At 39.1% G+C, this 18,379-nt stretch overlaps 1 protein-coding gene across 5 annotated transcripts in view; it reads right to left on the bottom strand.

The window, feature by feature from the left end:
• elmo1 (engulfment and cell motility 1 (ced-12 homolog, C. elegans)) overlaps positions 1-18,379 on the bottom strand; it is a 98,700-nt gene that overhangs the window by 59,455 nt on the left and 20,866 nt on the right. The window contains exon 1 of one of the 5 annotated variants that reach the window (XM_008421813.2): positions 10,046-10,164. The exons of the other annotated variants lie outside the window; for them this stretch is intronic. The gene's annotated coding sequence lies outside the window, so the exon portion shown is untranslated. Of the gene's footprint in view, positions 1-10,045; positions 10,165-18,379 lie in introns of those variants that run through there. 5 annotated transcript variants of the gene reach the window in all.

Raw genomic sequence — 18,379 nt, 5'->3', positions numbered from 1 at the left:
ATTTATCCCTGTCTGGAAAGCTCGGAACATCCAAGTTTCGGATGAAGAACTTGCTTTACTGTTTTTTTTTTTTTTCTTTTAAATCTTAATCCATAATGCATAAAAACTGTCTGGAACAAATTCCTAGGGGGGCATCATTGAGCAGAACATTTTGAATGTTGATGTATAAAATCCTGTATGCATGGTTATGCACAGAATGTGTGTCCATTCATCACTCACACAAAACAGAGAAAACCCTCTGCACCCAAAGTCACAACGCAACCAAACAAAACACACGGCCCTTTGTAAATATACAATAATTCAAAAGAGAGTATACATAATAATAGTTCCCTAGCTTTGTGTGTGAGTCACCCCATAATAATCCACATAACCTTAATTCAAGAGGCCGTCGTCATGGCAGCTGCTGCATCAATAGCTTGAGCTTTCGGTGCGATTTTCTTTTCTAAAAACGGGTGACATACTCAAGTCACATCGGCCACTCAAGTCTCACCACAGAGATATGAATGAGTTGAACTCATTCGACAGCAGGCTGGCTCTTTAATATGTGTTAAATGCTTCCGGAGACTCTGAAATTACGCTCAGCGGATGGAAGATTTGAAAGATTGCCTTTTTATTTTCCACTATGAACTTGTGCTGAAATAAATAATGCTTAATGGCAAATGCCAAGGCGCTGGACTGCAGCCACATGATGAAAACAAACAGCTAAATAATGAAAATTATCATCTGGGACTAAAAGTCTTGGATTGGCCGTGCCAAAAGTCCAGTTTAAGATAATGTGGCTGAAATAAATCAATTCTGAAGTGGAGCTTCATTAGCATAAACAGATGTTACATTTTTTGTTGTGGCTACTTTATAACATAGGGTAAGGTTGATTTTTAGACAGACTTTTTGCCAGCCAACAAATGAGGACGTAATCTGAAATATTTTTTTACGTTTACTTGTGCTTTTTTTGTAACCCTGTTAAAAAAAACAACAAACAAATAAGTTACGAAAAGCTAAAACAGAAGAGAAAGTAAAGGAATACATAACTTTTCACAGTACTGTACATCCTGAGGTACTGTACATATGCACTCAGCATGTGTGATTTGCTTACTCATCTTCGGCAGATGAAAACATGTTAGTCATCGACACGCAGACGTCTGTGTCAGGACAGAGTAAAGACAAAGAGACGGTGGCTGAAAGCCAACCTCTGTCACAGCCTGCCGAGACTTAAGCTACATGTTTAGCAGCAGAGTTGGTCTGATGGTCTGATGCTTGGGCCACCACTACGGCTCGCACCGAAATGAATCGACTGCTAGGAATCACTGTTCGGGATGGTAAGGCATTTGAGAAGATTGTATCTCTTAACAGCGACTGGACAAGTTGGAAATTTCTGGAGAAACACTTTTCTGCTCCCCCCACTGTCCCCCCAGGCCAAGTTGTGTCTCCTGTATTGTATGAATGGAAAATTAGGTATAGAATGCAACACATTTTGCTTCAGCACAACTACATGTTATGTTGAAGATGGTTAGCACTGCATGTTTTGATTTTTATGAAAACAAATAAAAAGCAAAGGAAACCTTTTTACAGAAAGAAAAATGTCTACAAAGCTATAGTTGAACAACTGTAGCTTCTGCATTCATCTGGACTAAATGATGGGTTGTAAATTGATTTTGCAGCAACGTTTCACGTTCTCAGCCAGCATTAGAGGAAACACGGCATTGTTACATTTTAAGAATGAACCAGTTTTGGTTTCTTAATCCCGTTAAAACTTAACAAGGAACACAAAATAGGTTTTTACTACCCAATAAGCAATTAAAGTAAAACCCCAAAAAATATCCAGCCCCAGAGATTTACAGGAGTTTCCATGTGGCGTCTCCTTCAATATATTAATGTAGCTGCAATTTGCAAGGATAAGTTATGGAATAATTAACGAATTGAAGATTTTCACACAGCTATCACAGCACAATAGCATTTCTACGTGTTAGTGGTTATCTATGGCAAGAGTCACTTATACACTACATAGTTTCTTACTATTTGCCAACACTGTACATGCCGGCATGAACTGGTTACCACTAAAAAGGTATAGCAAGATTTTACAGAGTTGGGTTTCTCATACCAGCCCATCTCATCAATAATCACATCAATTTAAAATCACTTAAATCCTTTATCATTCCCATTTTAATACTCGTATTGAACTTCAATATGTCATCGCTTTTAGATAAGGAAATGCACCGAGTTGCTGCAATATGATTCACAGCTAGTTGTCAGATAAACAGTCATTGCATGGAGACAAAAGTAGCAATATTCATCTCTGTGAAGGTAATTCAGATTATCTGCTGAGCAGGCTGGTCACCTGAGCAGATTGCCCAATAAACTAAATCAGCTCGTTATCCTGAGTAGAATGACAAATAGATATCATGTTCTGTGCAACAAGATCTTAACTACAAACCAATAAATTAAGTTGGTCTGTGTTCTTTTGTGTTTAAGTCAGTTTATCAAGCTTAAAATAACAACACACACGTTACAAATGTGATTATTATTCATATAATAGTCACCAGTAGTAACAGTGCTTTTTTTCCCTTCTTATAAAAGAAGTAGAACCAAGCAACTTTATTAAGTACTGTGAGGACTACATGCTATGTACTTTAACTTTTACAGCAAAAACAACAGAGATCCCAGATTTCTAAGAGAGTATTTTGCCCACCACAACATCACTGAGTACATCTTGTCCTCTATATGCAACCACAAAAAGTCAAGTTCTCACCGAGTCCCTCTAATGGAGGGAAACTCTGTCTGCGCACTCAGTAGTTCTCATGTGGATGACGACCGTCGGTACGAATGCAAAACTAAAACCGGAGACCATGTATATACACAAATTGTTATTTTTTAAATGACATTTTTGAAGATGAAAAAAAAAGTAATCTGTTTAAAGAGAAACACTTGATGTCTTGTGGTTATTTACTGATAAACAGCATTGACTGAAAATAAGACATTATCAAAAGATGCAAGGTCATTGTTTCTATATCAGAGAAAAATATTTTCACCCGCAGAGCTATAGTTTTTTTTATTTTTTATTCTCTGCAATGCATTGTGGGTAGATGCATAAACCGTCGAGAACGACCGCGCTGTCTGCGGCACGGAAATAAACGTGACTTCTTTTTGTACTTTTCTGTTTGAACCAGAAAACAACGTACATTGCAGTAAAACAACAAATATATGGATGTGCAGCATTATGGGTTTTTTTTAGTTTCTTCATCTTTTTTTTCCGTTTAATTGCAAAGGCAGACCTTTTCAACTGTCATTTAAACACCGGTGGGTCTGCTCGGATCTAATCGAAATTGATCATTTGCATGCAACCGATGAGGGAAGGTTTGCTAGTCTGTTCTCTCCAAAATAAGAGGCTCTCCACCCGACAAGAGTACTGCATTGCAGCCCGAAGGCTGGCTCCAATAAAAACACTGAGGTTATGCTTTGTGTGTATGAGTATATTATTTCAAGCATCTTGTCATCTAACAGTGACTTCAGATGATGCAAACATGGTTACCCTCTGGGATTATTGCCTGGAAAGACACACAAAACATGCAGGAACACGCACACACACACGCACACACACGCACACACACGCCTCAATGCTGGCAGTCGAGGCACATCTCTTTAAAAAACAGGCTTAAATCTAATTTAGAGACAAAGCGGTGAGACGCACCGCCACACCATGAGCAGCTTTACAAGAAAGCCTCATCTGATTAACATGTTTTTTTTTTTCCTCCCCTCTACCGCTCTTGAAAACAACTTCAAAGCAACAAGGTTCAGGATTTTGTTGGGGTTTTTTTACCGTGTATTTACAGGCCTACGGATCTGTGTGTCAATTCCCATTGTGTCGCTGCGACGTCTTATCACAGCCGCTTTATTGTAAATGGAGGTTTGATGCTGAGCCATCTGCTGTCAGAGCTCATCACGTCAGAGCAGGTTGATTTATTCCAACCTCGTTTGGTCGACTCTGAACTAGCGAAAATTTATTTTCTGCTCCGCCGGAAGGTCAAAACAAACAAACAAACAAAAAAAAAGGTCCCGGAGAGAAACCTCTCCCTGTTTTTATTTGCTGCAGAGAACTCTGGCTGTCAGGAGTCGGCTCAACTTCCCTGCACCCATTTGTCCATTGATTTTGTTTTCTCACGTTTGACGAGTGCTCCTCTGGATTTCTCACCATGCAGAATATTTTAAGTGTTTATTTAGATTAATGTGAAATGTTACACCCAACCAGAACTTTCCGATTTTCAGCAAATCAAAAAATATTTAAAAAGTGATTTGAAAACAGCTGTAAAAACTGTGACTGGATCAGGAGGTTCAAAGCATAAGCATCAATAAATAGTGCAGTGAAAGGGAAAGAGCAAAAGGAAGAGCAGATGCGAGATGACCACAGATTGGTTGGGCAGAGCTTGGTTTCCCCTTAATAATTCATGCAGTGTTATGTGAGGGTCACCTCATCTGCAGAGGGGGGAGAGAAGGAAAGAAAAATAAATAAATAAAGAGAGGACAAGGCTGAGAAACTCAAAGAAACATGAGAGGAAATGGAAGGAGGAAGGAAGTGAGAGGTAAGAAAGCCTGAAGGCGGCAGATGCTGATAGAAGACGGTAGAACAACAAATGGCTGCGATGCAAGAGGTGGAAATGCAGCAAATAATACCGCAAAACAAAAACACACAAATAAAAATGAGCATGAAAACAGAACACCAACATTAATGGTGGTAAAAGCTAGAATGCGTATTTTGGATATCAAAACTTGATTTGATATCCAAATCAACTTGAAATCTTTCATATTATACAACAGAGAAAATGTGTGAGAGCTGCCAATTTATCCAGTGATCTTTGAAGCCGTGATGCTGCGAGGGAACGTGAGATAGCAGTTTGACCTTTCACCCCAACCGCCTCTTGGCCTTGATGAAGAACCGAAAGACTCAGCTAACAGGCATTTATTAAGTGTCATCCTTTTCTTTTTTCCCATGCACCATGCAGATTATGTCAGTGCTGAAATTATAGGTGACCTGAGGTTGACCTGCGAAATTTCTCTGACATTTAAGCTGCCATGGTCTGAGAGACCAGATGCTGGCAAAACCACTGATTTCTGACTTCAATACTGTCTCCATCAAAAACTCAAGGGTTTGTTTTAACTACACAGTAGAATATATTTTAAAAAAAAAACAGTATAATAAACTGTTAAACTGTCTTAAGTTCTGTTTACATGTTAATCCCCAATTTAAAAAACAAAGACATTTATATGTTCAGTATCAATATATATTTTTAAATGATACAAGGTGTAGATAAGTATTGACACATTTTAGTCCATTTCTAAGTGCCTAACTTTTCTAAATTAGGTTTAAACCAGATTAAAAGCAACAGATTTAAAATTTAAATAAAAATAAATTGCATGTTTTCATAGAAGTGTAACATTTTCACGGGTTTTACTAATTCATTAAAAGTACCAATTTTTTAAAAAGCTTAACCTGCCCATTCGGATTTTGTCCGATACCAATTTTTATTTATTTATTTTGTTTATTTTGTTGTCTGAAATGTTGCTCATTATAGCAAGAAAGTTGTTGAGTTGGCAACAGCGGGGTCACTATTGTTTATTGTAAATGTGCAGACATGACTTGGTGGGCCGGTCTGTCAGTCAAACCTCTCTCACCGGAGAGCAAAAGTGGACAGTGATCAATTCTTAGATCTTTGCCAAGCTAGATAAGATCGATGGATAAGATTGGCTTCATATGTAAAAATCGGCCGATCACCGATCTCCCAAAATGAAGGAAATCGGCACCGATAAATTGGCCGGTCGATAAATCGGTGCACCCCTAATTAAAAGCCCTCCAATACATACCCTTAATTTTAGTTAAAAAAACAAAAAACAAAAAAAAAAACAGTTCAGTTGTGAAATCATACTGCACATTAAAAAAGTATAAAATTTACACAGAAGTTTTATACTTTAAGTACTCTAGTTTCAAAGGTAACACAGCCTAAAGGCTATTCTTACTGCTTGAGTTTGCTACATTAATATCATTATGATTCTGCTGTTTATGACAACTACACATAAAAGCATCAGAAAACATAGCTGTCTAATGCAGTCTATTTAATAAAGGTTTGTTTTCTTTTTCTTTTTCTTTTTCTGAACAAACACCGTTGATGTTCACGTTGGCCACAGTATCTCTGTTTTTGAGCTGGGTAGGTTTCAAAAGAGTGCCCTCTAGCTCTGCATCTGATGCCTCTACAAGGGCCCGGCTTGCTGCAGGGCTCTGGGCTTGTTTGCTCCATCCTTTATGTGCAAACTGAGACAAAAGGTCACAGACTCTGTGCACGAGGGCTGAGAGCTGCACTCGCTTTGATCTTGACACCTTACAACATCTGCACACACACATTACACACACAGGGTGATTATGTTGCACTTTGTGTGTTTGTATAACACACCCTTTGGCTCCTGTATGACAGAACAAAGGTTTTGCAACGTGTTGTTATAATTTTGATTCTAGATGAGCAAGAGTGGTTATTACTTGAGCCAGAAGAGGCCTAAACAGTTTTGTGGTCTTACTCAAAAGCAATACAAAGTTATTTTGCTTTCCTCATCGTGGCATAAAATTACATTAAAAATGACCTAAATGAAGAAACGGTTCTATAAAAACACAAAATTCATTCCATCGTTTGACAGCATGCATCGCCAATGCAGTCTGTATCTCGCATGCAGACAAATCTAAAGATGGGTATCTTTAGATTTTGGCCCTCTCTTCATTGTAAGCCTACAGACGCACGCTCTGGTTTTGCTTTCTGATTGCATTTTAAGATTCGCTGCTGCACTTGAGATTACTGTCCTTTTGCAGGGCCCAGTTTCTGCAGATTCAATTGTCAGGCAGATGGCCTCAAGCTTATTAAAGCTTCTCTATTCACAAACAAGCACAGAAAGATATTATACAACTGTTCAAAAGAAACGCTTTCAAGAAACGTTGTAGTTTATCCAGATGCTACTTTGAATGTTTTCTTTCATAAAACTTTCTTCAAACAAATTATGTTTTTTTTTCTTTTATTATTATTTTTTAAGTAATTACCGTACTATGTGAGGTCTAAAAAGTCTTCGATCCTAAATTAGGGTTAGACTGTGGGTTTTGATGTCTTTGATGTTCTTGATGTTTTTTTTTTAAATCTCTTTAATGTTTTTATCTTTACTTTTTAATTTCTTTTTATTTCTCCGTTTTAATGCTTTCTTAAAATCTCTTTCCCTCTCTCACTGTTTATTCAATGTCACATGCCGTTTTTATTTTAATTATGTGAAGCATTTTGAAATGCCTTGCTGCTGAAATGTGCTATACAAATAAAATCTGATTGATTGATTGATTGATTGGATGCAACTCTGTTTTGGCGGTTTCTCTGCAGATTACACAACCTGACCTCTGGGTGAACTTGCTCGAACATCCACTCTTGAGATTGTTGGTAATTATATCCAATGGATTTTTTTTTTTGTTATTCTCAGGAATTACATCTTTCACTACAGAATTCACTAAGACTGTTAGCACATGTTTTTAACCCTTTCTATACCGAAGACGTTGGCAGTGACTTTAGAGAAGCACCAGTTGCCTCTTCAAGGTCGTTATTGATGTGTTACCTCCTTGCTAACACACACCTGAAGTCGTGCAGGGCTGCTAACAGCTGCAGCTTCTGCTTACATGAATCAGCTCACACTTCTTGACTAGTTAATCAAGTTCATTAGTCTATCCTCACCTTGCTGCTACTTCACTCCTAATCCTGGAGAAATGTTTGACTCTCACACCCCTCCCCCCACCCCCCACCACACACACACACACACACACACACACACACACACACACACACAAACACCCAGCAGCTGAATTTAGCTACATAAATAATGACTGAATCAAAGAGATGGCGCCGACTCTGAATGTTTAGGGCTTGGACACTTCCGATATTTAAAAATATACAGTAACTATCTACGATATTTAAGGACACATGTTTTAAATTTATACATAGATGGATTCATCAGCGTTCAAAACAAGGAAGGACTTGTCACAAGGCCTGCAGTCAGAAAAAATCCCCCGAAACAAGCGATGACGTCAAAAGATCTCCCACAACATAGTAACTGTAGTAACGTTGTGTGGCAGCATAGAGCAAAGATACATTTGACCACATTCATCACGGTCAGGATAAATGAAGTTTATCACAACTGGCAGCGGGTTTTAAAGTTAGCACTCAGTTGCTCTGCATCACCTTCTGAGATATTTTATCTTAAAAAAAAAAGCACAACATGCACAGTAGGTGTTTGCTATGTGCTGTGAGCAAAAAAAGAAAAAAATTTTAGAGGTGGAGGTTTTTTTAGATTGTTACAGGAAGCGAGGAGAAACAAGGAAGGCTAGCTTGAAAACAGAAAATTGCTTTTGTTCCCACTCTCAATTGGGGGTTGGCAGCCGTTATATTTGCTTTTTCATCAAAAAAAAAAGAATAAAAATCTCCTTGTGATAAGATTTGTGATTTATTTTGATAACAATTAACCAGTTCTTACCATTTGTGAACCACAACAAATTATTTTGGTTAGTGGGCTTGTGACTGTATGTCACTGTATAAAACTGCTGATGTGAAAAAATGTTCAGTGTTTGTCACCCATCCTGTCTGAACATCTGGGATTTGATATTTTTGCAAAAATATTCATGCAAAAGCAGAGCAGAGAGCTAAGAGTAAAAAAAAACGCAGCTGCTTTAAAAAGTAAAATAAATTAGTTAGCATTTAAATAAATAATGGGGTATTGTCTTTCCTACTTGGTTCAAAGCTGTAGCTCTTCATTGCTAACATTTACAATAAAAAGAATGGGGGGAAAAGGATCAGCAGAAAGAGCTATAAATGCAGACAGAAGACAAAGGGGGAAAAAGGTGAAGTCTGGGGTCGTACTTTAAGAGTGTGGCGTTCAACCAAAGGAGGAAGTGCAATCCTCCGAGACAAAAACATACGACTGCCAACAGTTTAAAAAATACTGGAGCTCGACTAGTTCCTCTTAAATAACATTGTAGCGGATGGGTTACATCTTCAAATGTTTGGCGGTCAAACAAGAAAAGACGACAACATCTTGGTGACTCTTGCCGCCGGGTCTCTGTCAGAAACCAAACCCAAATGACACAACACCACTGCAGCCAGGATATCCTGTCAAACGACTCTTCCACCAGCAGGTAGCAACTCCAGCAACGCAGTCAGTGGAGCACTTGCTAAAGTCTCGATCATAGGAGGTGACATAAAGCAGCTGTGGTGCTCCTCAGCGGGCAACACGCCAGGCGGAGTCTACGGTATACCTCTGACAGAGGTAAGGTGAAAGAGAGGCAGAACGACAGAACAAGGTACGAGCAAACCCAAAGCGCGCCGATGTGATCAGGGAAAGCAAGCAGATTGAGGTAAACAAGTGAGTCAGAATCAATTAAAGGTCCTTGGATGACGTTCTGCAAAACCCCGTTAATCACAACATTGGAAGCTATAAAAAATAAGAGGTAGGAAAAAGAGACTACACTTGCCAAAAGTAGGAAAAAAAATGTAGGGCAAAAATAAGGCCTCACAGGAAAACATGCAATCCATAAAGAGCATTTGTGGGGATCCTCATATTGCCTAGTAATTACTTTCCAATAAGTAGGGCCTTTTTCTCCCAAACCACATTCAGAGTGTTTCCGTCCTTCAAATCATGATACCTCAAAAGCTCAAACCTCTAAAATGTCATGTCTCTTTGATACAAATGGCTTCTGCACTTGAAACAAATAAAACTTATGCACTAGGTCAGTCAAAGAGCACATAAACTGCACTTATAGATTATAGCTGCTCCAGAATATGCCTCTAAAGGTAACGTTTGTTTCCAACGATAGCACCGTTGAAGAAAGTAGATCAAACACAACCACCACACCCTGAGGCCTACTGCATCCTGTGTCGCGTGAAGAAAACACACAGCAAAGATGTGAAAACTTACCCCCCCCCCCCCCAAAAAAAAACAAACTTGACAACTAACAGGACGGCGAGTCTTCCTAAATAAAAACACCAACCTGCTTCTCAAAGATGCGACGGCTTTGCGACAGAAAACAAAGAAAAGCTGCTTTCTCTAAGCAACTTCAGACGGACGGAGAGCTTTTTCAGCATCACAAGCCAAAGGCGAGAGCTCCACAACGGTCTGTGCAGCGCTTCGGGTAGAGGAAAAGAGCAACCCAGAGGGTTCTGAGAGACACAGAAGGAGGAAGTAGGCGTTTGTTGAGAAAGAGGAAACAGGTTTGTTGGTGAAAAGGCGGCAAAGTTTAAAGAAGAAGTGACATAAAGAAGACGCTGACAAAGTTCTTATTCACGTGTATTGATAAAGACCAACATCTCAAGAAAAAGGAGAGTGAAATTGAAATCCTTGCGAAATGTAATGCAAGTTTTTTTGTTTGTTTTTTGGTTGTTGTTTTTTTGCAAAACATGCCTTTCTAAGAAGATTTTGTTCATGCATTCAGTTGCATGAACTGAATGCATCCACCACACCAAAGGCTGAGAAGTTGAAAACTTTCTGGTTCAGATACATGGAGGAATTTTTCTGTCATAATCCAAGAGCACACATTTTCCACTCTGAAAGCAGGATTGCATGTCTTTTGTTCTCAAAACTGTGAATACTTTTGCTTTCAAAAGACATGAAATCCTGCTTTCAGACTGAAAATGCGTGCTCTTGGATGATGGCAGAAAAAAATTCCTCCATACAGATAGTTTCATTCCGTCACTGTGGTCACTTTTACTCTGAGTCAAAACTGACAGCCATTTCAGACTCAGCACCCAGCTATTCCTCTATGAACGGGACGCAGAAAACAACAACAAAAAAAAAACAGATGTTTACTCCACCCAGGATGAGGTCAGCTTTGGTTCCTGCAAGCCCCAAAAATGCAAACATTCAAGATATTTGCTTCCAACTTACATTCCCAGAGAGAATCTTTTCTTCGTCCACTCCAGCAACACCAGTAAAAACAAACAAGCCAGAGGAAGAAAATTATATCCCCTCTAAGGTTTTGAGTCAAGTGGGAAAAAATATGTGAAAGCAAACAGAGGGTAAAGAGTGTATGGCTGCAGTGCAGTTAGTAATTTAGGCAAAAGCAAACTTAAATGTTATTATGACCTTAGAAAATAAGGTTAGCTGCCCCGGCGCACAGTGAGACAACAGATTAACCACATTTATTTAAACAAGTTATATTTGCAGCAGCTGGGAAGCATGGTGATTACGTTATAAATGCTTGCTTAATTTTTTTGTGTAGATAACGTTCAGCCCAGGTTATTATGTTGTGAGAATCACTTTAAAGTCCAGACCACGGTAACAAAAACATTATGGAAAGTGGATATCCTCTGCTCCGTTTCACTTCTCGTCCACATGTAAACAGTGGAAAAATGTTCAAAAATGTTTCGTGAAATCACAGCCTTTTTGTTTAATTGTCTCGCTGTTATTTTGCAATTCAAGCATGAACCAGAAAGCTTTTTTTTTTTTTTACCCTCGTCGCACCAGAGACACGGGCTGAAAGGGTTTAAGCGTTGCAAGAAAAAAAAACGTACGAAAAAAAAGCGAAACTGTGGTAGTTTTGGATGATTCCTAGACAGAACTGTCTTGCTTTGTGTTAAGTTGTGCAAGTACTGACATGTGTCCCTTTTTTACATGCATTCTCATCTTCACAGAGGTATTCATTCCCAAATGGAGCAAATCTCAACAATGGTGCAGTCTTGGCCAAACGTCTTTGTTTTTCTTTTAAATATCCTGCCTTTTAGCACCTCTCCTCACTCTTGTTGTTTGCCTAAAAAAACAAAAAAAAAAACTATTTGCTAGTAAATTGATGTTCCAACCCTCTCAAAGCTGTCACCCACCCTGCTTTGAAACACAGTCAAACTCTAAATTACTGTGCTGAACTGCCTTAATCAGCCCCGTAAACACGTCACCTTGGCGTTAACGACTCACCACTTACTGGTGACTGGTACCTACACATGACTGATTCTGTCAACAAAGACCCTGAGCCTGTGAATTCAACCCAAGAGACCAGTGGATCATCTGCCTTAAAAGCCACATGACAGCATTGTGGCCGTAAAGCCATAATGCTTTCCCTTTGACCCCCCCCCTTTTAAGATGCTGACCACTCAGTTCGTCCACTTTCCACCAACTTACAAACATAGTGATTTTCTGGACTTAATGACAAATTTAAAAAGTCACATTCACTCAGTGACAAACACAAAATCAGAAACATTTCCCCACTCATCTGACTGAAAGCAAGATGGTGTTAATTGCCCATTCCGACATGTTGAAAGGGGGCTGGAAACAAACTCGCAACCTCTCAATAGAGTGAAGCAGCCCCTTTGGCTAGAAAGGAGTTCGACTGGCTTCTTTTCACACCTTCTCGGCTATGCTAATACCTCCCCTTTGATGGCTAGGAGATATACGAGCAGTTTGCGCCGCCCATCCCCTCCCCCACGTCCCCTCAGTTCCTCATGAAGGAGTCTCAAGCCCGACTTAAAAGTGTCACAGAACACAAACGGTCTCCATGTGTCTGGGATTTATTGCGAGTTACTCAGCCTCGTAGGTGTGCTGTGTGTCATAGCTTTGTTCATAATGGCTCATTATTTAACTGTGTAAAATAGTGTCACAGCACAAGGACTATTCATTAGTCATCGGAGCCTCGGTTAAATGGTGCCTTGTTTGTTTGTTTGCCGTCGTTTACTCCTGGAGGCTGAGTCAGGGTTTAGTTTTTTTTATGTTGTTGACGGTTTTTTTTTTCTACACAGTCCTCATCGCTGTTCAATAAGGTTGAAAAATGACCAGAATTGTCCATTTGGGATGCTGGTCATTTTTGGTCACTTATTATCCGTTATTATGTGGTTTTTTTTTTTTTTTTTTTTTTTTTGTCTCCTTTAAAAAAATTTTTAAATTACCAGCAGGGATCTACAGGTGGAAATTAACACTTGGAGCTATAATCTGGTACAGCACATCTCTCTTCTTGGAGTTATATTGTGCATCATCTTTATAAATAAATAAATTGTAAAATTGTATTATTTGGTACTTGTGGCGTTTTGGTAATTTCATAAAGAAGTTTTTTGTAGGAAATCCAAGCAGATTATTTAATGTAGTTTACTTTACTCAAAGGCTACAGTGATGAAATGACACCCTAATCTCTTCAAGACCTAAGAAATGGGAATTTAACAAAGGGTTTGCAAAAACAAAAAACAAACATAATTCTGCATGGACACAGTGAGGATCAGCCGTATTTTCCGCCGATTAGGCAATGCAACTTGAAAAATAATTTCTCTCATATTGAGAGCACCTGAGCCTTAAACGTCGTCTGCATAACAACAACAAAACAATCCACTCTGCCTATTTATCGCCGCAAACCGGAAAATATGACCCGAGTAAGAACCAAAAATAATTATCTGCAATTTTTTGTTTGTCTCACTGACGAGAAGCCATTATCAGGGAGCCGTGGCTCTGCCTGCAGCCTGCATCATGACTGCTTGTTTGTAATGTTGGTATTTCAGGAATGCAAGCTTATGGTTGCACTCACCCCTAAATGGCTCTGGATGACGGTGGCAGCGTAGAGACGAAAACGTAAATGCGTGTCTGAGAAAACATGTCAAACAGAAACTGACGTCAGCCGGTTTATTGTGGGTTGGGTTCTGTAACTGCATTTTCCCAATTTATAAGTTTTATTTTTATTTTTTTTTAAACATGAAATGAATCAGTACATTTGCACAATTTGCTTAAATTACATGATTTCTGGGGAAGATATGAGCACAAAACCTCAGGGGATGATCTATTATTTAACATGCATTTAATTGTATTCCACTTAGGAGTTTTAACCTTTAATCATCGTTTCAGTAACATACACACATGACTGTAGTTCATATGGTAACTGCAAAAATATAGAAAAACAGAAGAAATGAGCCCTTTTTGTTTCCAAATTGTTCATTAATCTATACACATCTCCACTGAAATTCGCCACATATCACACTGCACTTCAAAGCAGGTCGGGCTACAAAACATTACAGCAACTGCATCCGACTCCATAATGGCTTGTTCATACAAAGTACATAAAAACAAATAATTTGGCAGTAAAAAAAATGCAGTGCTTCTGGGTCTCTCTGCAACAAGGACGAGACAATTAAATAATAAAAGAATATTAGACGAAAAACCAACTGGAATCAAATCCCAAAACATTTCTGTGACATTTGCCTCAGTGAAGCAGACAAAACTTCTCTCAGATCTTGTACATGTGAACAAATGTTAAAAACCATGAACCCTTTTTCTTTTCATTTCTCTGATTTTTGGCGCATGACATAAAATCCCAATAAATAAGTAGAAATTTGGTGCTGTAAAATGACAAATTGTGCAATTCTCCAAATTCTACCTTTCGTTTGACATTAACAGCCAGAGTGTGAAACGGAGAGCAAAGAGCCAGTAACAACAGACGCCAAACTGCTAGCTTCAGCACCTACTTAATTGGACCAAAACACTCCTGGGTGTATCATGCGGCATGAAATGTCAGGCACAGTGTTTTTACCAGAGTCTTGCTGGCCACTGTTTGTTTAAGTATCCTCCTGTTATCCTAAAATAATAACTGGAATGTGTTCACACGGGCTTGTGTGGTGGCAACATCCAACTTCTCTAACAGTGCAATTACCAGAAAACAGGTTTCATGAAAAAAAATGAGTCAACATTGCGCAAATGGAATAGACAAAATGCAAAACATCACCTTCCAGATGAGTCACTTTTTTTATAGATGCAATCCTTGATCTTTTAAATACCTAGTGGATGCCGTCACCGGGTGCTTTACACCTGCATTTCCTGGTTTTGCCATTTCAAAGGGAGTTAATTACCTGTAAATTACATGCTCACGGCTACAGTCAGCTTCACTTAGTTCAGTCACCCAGACATTTTCGTTTTCTTGATTCTGCGTCTGTAATACGAGGGAAAAGCTGAAAACTAATATGGAAATTATGCAAATGTCAAGGCAGAGGGAAATGATGGAAATCAATGTCTATGATTCACAGAGGGAGTCATTAATGTCAACGTACACTTACTAACATCAATTATAATCGCACCATCAAGTGAGCGAGCAAGATGGAAACATCAAACAGTACTTCCCCCGTTAAAAAAATATACTGTCATATCAATAATTATATTGCCTATTTGGTTGTATTTAAATGTATTGCATACATTTATGGTAAGATTTCTTTTAGAAAAAAGATGAAAACAACCAACTTTCTCATATCATACCTGTGATAAGTCATGTTTTATAATTACTTGGAGTTCAAATAATTGCTTTTCTTCTTTCAAAATAGATAAATTAGATCACGTTTTACTCGTTTAACTACTGTGTGAAAACCATAAAACTGTGCTTTTGCCAGCCTATCCCACCATGTTGCATTTGGTTTCACTGCAAATCTTCCGTCTGGAGCAGGAAAAACAATGTTGTATGCTGATGTGGTGAATAAAGCTTTCCTACTTTACTCTCACAATAAATAATAGAAACAATGTCCAGGGTTAGAGCTGAGACTGAGAAGTAAGGTTTGACCTATAAAGTCTAAACGAACAAATATTATTCGAGTAAACAGCTAGACAACTGGAGTGGTCAAATGCAACCATCTGGACAGATCCTAAAGCGTTTCTCATGAATGAACAATGTCCAACTGTGTCATTATCCATCTCTGATTCATTTCTGCGCAGGATCATTTCAGATGTCTTAAAAGCTTATAAAACATAATCCGCAACGTTGTACCAAAAGCGTACATTTAAATCCCCGTCCACTTCCAGCGCGCATAATTCAAGAGCATTGCGTAAGGTAACTATTATACGTGTTGTTTTTCCTCTATTCCCCTGCTAACAGAAAAACAATAGGCTCCGTTCAAACCCAATGTCGTTTCCTCTTTGGATGTAAAAATAACATGCCATCCTCCCACATTGCATAACTCAATATCAGTCAGCATCGAGGGCGGCAATGAGAGCTTTAAAACCAAAAAGAGGCATGCAATTAGGTGTTTACCCTGGAAGCCTTTTCGCAGTCGGTGTGGAAGAGGGAGAATGAGCGCGAGTGTGAAATAGTGGGAGAACCCACAGGGTTACTGAGTCACTGACGATGTGACCCTGTGCTCTCGGGGCCTTTTGGAAGCAGCATAATCAGGTCAAACACCCACTCTCTCTACAGTGTATTTCTGTCAAACAGGAGAATATAGTACGACTGACTTAGGGGAATGTTTGAATCAGTGGCCAAGAAAGTTGATCTGGAGCAGGAAGCTTTTATAACAAAGAAACACAAACACACACACAGAAGGCGAACGGAAAACTACGGAGTTTGATTTAGACATTTTCCAGGTGGAAAAAAGTAAATAAATAATGTGGAAAAAAAAAAAATCATCCAATCCGTATGACCATGTATCCATCCACTGGTCCATCATTCATCGGTTTGTCCAGTTTCCATTTACCCATCCTTCAGCTTTTATCCATTTCTTGTCCATCTCTATATCTATTCATTCATGTTTGTTCATCCATTATCCTCCATCCATTAATTACGTATCCGTCTAACCAGTCATTCATACATTTCTTTATCCATCCACCATCAATCAATCTGATCATCCATCTATTTTTCCATCATCTAATCAGTCCATCAACTTATCCATCAATCCATCCATCCGTTTCTTATTCAACTCCATCCATCCTTGCGTGCATCCATTTGTCAATTAATCTGTTTGTCCATCACCCATCCACCTCGTCTTCCATCATTCATTCATCTGACTGTCCATTCAGTTTCATAAATTCAAAGCTAACTTTTGGAATAACAAAAGAACTATGTTTGTGTCTAGAAAAGAGTTTAAAAGTGTGTGTAACTGGTACCAGTAGCTTTGCATCGAATAAAAATGAATATAATCAGAAAATATAAAGTAATATCTCTCACAAAGTTAGATTTGGGAAGTCACATAGTGGCTAATTAAGCAGAAAGAGAACGTAAATTATATCTGCAGACAGAGAAGTCTGCAATTGTACTCTTCCTAGAAGGGAATTCTGCATTACCCAACCTAAAGACTTAGGTTTGGGAGATAAACATGTCAGCTATGCTGTGTGCGTCCTCAGAGCCACAGATGCTGGGGCCTGGCTGCAGGCCTCTGTGGTCTTACTTGGCTTGTCTAAAGGAATGATGCTGGATGAGAAAGCATGGATACTTAAAGGAACAGAAAGGAATCTAAAATAGAGCAACAATACTTCAGTGTATAGTCATCATCTATGAAAAGGATTTTACCAAGTAATCCTGTCGTTGTCGTATACTTGGAAAATAGTTAGACTTTAACGTTTTTTTCGTACATCTTTGCGAATCAATGGGCTGTTTGTCAGTCATTTGCCGTGTCTAGGATGATATTTAACCAACTAAAAACATTGTATTTCACCAAACAGTCAAGAAATTTCTCCAGCTTCTACTCAAACCACAGCCTCTACTTTCCCCTCCGCACAGGACTCTGAATTCCTTTATCCTTAAAAACTTGAACTTGGTTCAAGCGTACCTCTCTTGTTTTGAAACGTAGAAGTTTGTGTCGCAGAGAACATTAAAGTGCTTCAAAAGCAGCAGAGAGCAGAGGGGGTGGGGGGTGGGGTCTCCTTTCTGGATGATCACCATGGACAATAGTGATTAAAGCCTCTGGGGCCACGTTTCAAGGAACAAGTCATCCTGAAAAAGTTCACTGGACCCCTTCGTCTGTGCGTGTTTGGGTGAACGGGGGGTAAAATATGGTGGGGATGGTAGGAACCAAACAAAAAACCCCTGTCAGGTCATGTGACTAAGGAGGGAATAGATGGCGCATTTCGGTTGGTTAGAGAAGAAAGTCATGGAAACAAGTCTGTAGTGTCATTGTGTCTCTGTGAGAGCCTGTATGTATATGTCTGTGTATGTGTGGCTGTGTTGGAGGAGGTGGAGAGTGATGAGTCCTTAGGAAAGACCACCGAAACATTGTTCATTCACAACCAGAACAACAAAAAAAAAAAACGCCTCCATCATGGAGTGACCTTGACTACTTTGTCAGAACAGTCAGCGCATCAGAGCATCTCCGTTACACCCCCTCTCAGTCCAAGTGGGCGCATTTCAGAAATACCTTTTTAAACATAAACTGACCACTTCTTTTTTTTTTTTTTATCACTATGTAGTTCAGATTATGAAACTGGGAGAAGCAAAAAAAAAAAAAAAAAGACATCAGGACAGACATTAAGTCATGATGAGCTGCAGTCCCACGCCGCCATGTGTGACCAATCAAACTATGTTCCCGCCGGGCGAATCAATACCTCTCCACTTCCATATGCCGGCTGTACTCTGGCTCATACAAAGTCTCCCACAGCAGCAAAAATATCT

Source organism: Poecilia reticulata, linkage group LG11 (assembly GCF_000633615.1).
Source record: "Poecilia reticulata strain Guanapo linkage group LG11, Guppy_female_1.0+MT, whole genome shotgun sequence".
In the NCBI taxonomy this organism is placed as follows: Eukaryota; Metazoa; Chordata; class Actinopteri; order Cyprinodontiformes; family Poeciliidae; genus Poecilia; species Poecilia reticulata.
The sequence above is the reverse complement of the archived record's forward strand: the minus strand, read 5'-3'. Positions and strand labels throughout refer to the sequence as shown.